The sequence below is a fragment of the Cebus imitator genome, unplaced genomic scaffold, assembly GCF_001604975.1.
Source record: "Cebus imitator isolate Cc_AM_T3 unplaced genomic scaffold, Cebus_imitator-1.0 Scaffold16, whole genome shotgun sequence".
Taxonomy (NCBI): Eukaryota; Metazoa; Chordata; class Mammalia; order Primates; family Cebidae; genus Cebus; species Cebus imitator.
This window is the reverse complement of record NW_016107331.1, coordinates 1288747-1292798: the sequence shown is the minus strand read 5'-3', so window position 1 is coordinate 1292798 and position 4052 is coordinate 1288747. Positions and strand designations below refer to the sequence as shown.

Below are 4052 nucleotides of genomic sequence, written 5' to 3'. Positions count from 1 at the left end.
TAAGCCTATAAGGACAGAGCAAAGAGGAGAGGTAACAATTGAAAATGAGATGTCTAAAGCTAGAAAGGAAAACAAATGAACAATAACCAATTGAGCACACCTGAAAGCTAAATTCTAAGTCAGTAATTAGGAAAACCAAGAACCGACTCTACTTACAACACAAAATGCTCAAAAGAGTCAGGAATTAGGGTACCAGTCACTCTGGAAAAGGAATAAAGGGAGGTTCTAAAATAAAGAGGATTGGTTCAAAGCAATTTGTTCCCTAAACCCCTGCCACACTCCAAGCTCAAAGACAACTTTCCACCTCAGCAATCAACTGGAGATTTCTTCCCTGGAAAAAGGCAAAACAAGCCCAGTTGATGGAGTACTGTACCTAACTCAGAAGGACTATAGAAACATAGGCACATTGTATGCTGAGATCCACAGCACGGCCTCTACAGAACCCAGACAGCCAGAGCACTTCTCTCCAGGCAGAAGCTGGGAAGGCTATTGACTGGAAAATCTAACCAGCCCAAGGAGAAAGACTTGACATCCACATCAGGGGTTCACCAAGAAAACCAAATCACCATACTCAGATGCGTCATCACTTTGCCCATGATATCCTTTCTGCATATGAAAATTGTATTCATTTTTCAAGACCCATCTCAAATCTACCTTTTCCATAAAACCTGCTAATTTTTCCAGCTTAAAATCATCTTTTCTTTCTCTGTGTTCCTATAACAAGATCACATTTCCCTGTGGCACTCATTACAGTCCGCCAATTGGCAGTTTTTCATAAGCAAGCACTCCGTAAAAGAAGGGAAACTGTCATTTTCTGGATCCCTACCATGTACTAGAACACATTACTTCACCATTTAGAGCAATACTATTAGGTTGGTGCTACTAAATACAAAGGAACTGCGACTGCCCACATTTATCACCTCTCACCTTCCCTACTAAAGCAAAACACTCTGAGGGCAAGAGTTATGCTTTGTTCATTTCTAAAAGCTCAAATTTTTCCCCTATTTATATTTAAACCTCTTCACAGGCTTTCATTACGTCTCCTATAAATTTTCTAGCTACAAAAATGTAAATTTGACTCTTTTCTCAAATGCACATTCACCTTGTTTACTATTATTCTCTTTTTCAAAATGTATATTTTTATCACTCTTCAAATGCATACTATAAGTGTGTATCTTATACAAAGACTTCCCTCCTACAGACATACATAAATAAATAAATAAATAAATAACTTTGCCTGGAATGGAGGTGGGGTGAAGATCTTGGAGTTGTATTTGTCGGGGGAAAAAAAAAATATTGTGAAAGTTTATCATATGAATTGGGTCATTCTTGTCATACTCAAAACAGAGTAGAGAGGCCAGGGGAAAAAGCATTGAGAGCATATATCATTGGTCCAAAAATGTAATTCTCTGCAAGCCTATCTGCTAAAACTGCCTATTGTAACCTGAAACCAATTTTACCCGACAGCTGCTAAAATAACCTGCTGTGACTCTAAGATTGATTTTACCTCTTGCGGTCATTCACCAATCAGTTCGCCAGTTCCTCCAAATTTTCCTAGTACCAATGAACCTTCTTTCAAAACAATACATTTTCTTTTTCTTTCTTTTTTTTTTTTTTGAGACAGTGTCTCACTCTGTCACCCAAGCTGGAGTGCATGCCATCAAGGTTCACTGCAATCTTGACGTACCAGGCTCAAAAGATCCTCCCACCTCAGCTTCCTGAGTAGCTAAGACTACAGGCAAGTGCCACCATGCCCAACTAATTTTAAAATTTTTTATATAGATGGGGTCTCCCTATGTTGGCCAGGCTGGTCTCCAACTCCTGAGCTCAAATAATCCTCCTGCTTTGGCCTCCCAAAACGTTGGGAGTACAGGCGTGAGCCACTGATCCTGGCTCACTTCTCCTTTTTAATAAAAGCTCCAATTTTTTCTTTGTCCTTCAAACATACCAAAGACCACCTGGCATGTGTGTATGTCCCAAACTGCAACTCCTGCATCCCAAATAAAATTTTTTTTTTTTTTTTTTTGAGACAGAGTCTCACTCTGTCGCACAGCCTAAAATGCAACAGCGCAATCTCAGCTTAATGCAACCTCTACCTCATGGGTTCAAGTGATTCTCCTGCCTCAGCCTCCTGAGTACCTGGGATTACAGGCATGTGCCACCACACTTGGCTAATTTTTATATTTTTAGTAGAGGTGGAGTTTCACCATGTTGGCCAGGCTGGTCTCAAACTCCTGAACTCAGGTGATCAGCCTGCCTCGGGCCTCCCAAAGTGCTGGGATTAAAGGCATGAGCCACCGCACCTGGCCCCTAATCAAATATTTGAAATTTAGAGATTTCTCTCTATATTTTATTGGACAGTATTTAAAACAAAAGTGTTAAAAACAGAGATGAAATAATCAGGGACTCTTATGGCTGGCAGATGCTACTGGTTGAATAATAAATACTTAGTTACTTCCTAAAACTTAGTACAGTCGTCCATGACAGTCTTGCATCATTTAATGATGGGCATATGTTATAAAGAATGTGTCATTAGGTGATTTCATCATCGTGTGCACATCAGAGAGTATGCTTACACAAACCTAGATGGTATAGCCTCCTACAAACCTAGGCTACATGGTATAGTTTATTGTTCCCAGGCTATAAACCTGGACAGCATGTTACTGTACCGAATACTAGAGACAACTGTAACACAATGGCAAGTATCTGTGTATCTAAACATATTTAAACATAGAAATAGTACAGTAAAAATACTTACTATAATCTTAAAAGATTCATGTTGTAGAGGTGGTCCCTCACTGACTGTCATTAGGCAGCATATGACTGTATTTATATTCTTCACGTTACTAATGTCTACTGTCTCTGTATTGTGGAAATACAATATAATGGTTTGCTACTGCTACTATGTATCTCTTTCCAACTATAAAAAAGTCACGCCTTAGGCATGTGACTAAAGTAGCCCTAGAGTAAGAGCACTATAGGCCTTCTCTACTGAAGTTTAAAAATAATCCTTAAAAAGATAAAGGTGATTCAAAGGAATTTAACTGCTTGCCAGATCAGAGTCCAACACTCCAAAGAAATACAAACTCCAGCAGCAGACAACACAGAATTCAGCATATCCATGATCCAACTAATTAGTTACTAGACATGCAAAAGTAGGGAAAATCTGTCCAGGGATGCAGACCCAGAAATCATAGAGATGATGCAATCAATTAGCATATAAAAACAAGAAAACACAATTTATAAATATGCTCCACATAATCGAGAATGTAAAGGAAAACATGAGCAAAATGAGGAGCAAAAGGATTTCTTTTTAATAACCTTACTGAGATATCATTCATATAGAGAACTGGAAGATATTTTAAAAGAACAAAATAGAACTGCTAGAGATGAAATATGCAATATGGGAAATAAACATTTTATTGAATGAGATTTACAGAAGATTGGACATAGCAGAAGAAAAGACAACTGAACTTGAAAACAGAGCAGTAGAATCTATCCAAAATGAAGTACCAAGAGAAATAAGCCTGGAAAACAAATGAAAAGGCCCTCAATGACTTAAGAGATAATATCAAGTAATTAACATCCCTGTAATAAACTGTCAGAGGGAGACACGAGGGAAAGACAGAAAAAATGTGAGACAATAACAACCAAAAAAGTTTCCCACATTTAATAAGACCTATAAACCCACAGACTCAAGAAGCTTTAAATGAGCTCTAAACAGGATAAAAATAAATGAAGAAATAAACAAAAAGTAAAAACCAGACAAAGATGGACGGGTGTGGTGGCTCACGCCTGTAATCCCAGTACTTTGGGAGGCTGAGGCAGGCAGATCATGAGGTCAGGAGTTCAAGACCAGCCTGGTCAACATGGTGAAACCCCATCTCTACTAAAAATACAAAAACTACCCAGGCATGGTGGCGAGTACCTGTAATCCCAGCTACTCTGGAGGCAGAGGCAGGAGAACTGCTTAAACCTAGTAGGGCAGAGGTTGCAGTGAGCTGAGATTGCACCACTGCACTCCAGCCTGGGTGACAGAGCAAGACTGCATC

General features: G+C 39.0%; 1 protein-coding gene across 5 annotated transcripts in view; it reads right to left on the bottom strand.

The window, feature by feature from the left end:
* MSH3 (mutS homolog 3) overlaps window positions 1-4052 on the bottom strand; it is a 226200-nt gene that overhangs the window by 216018 nt on the left and 6130 nt on the right. The gene's annotated exons all lie outside the window — the stretch shown is intronic.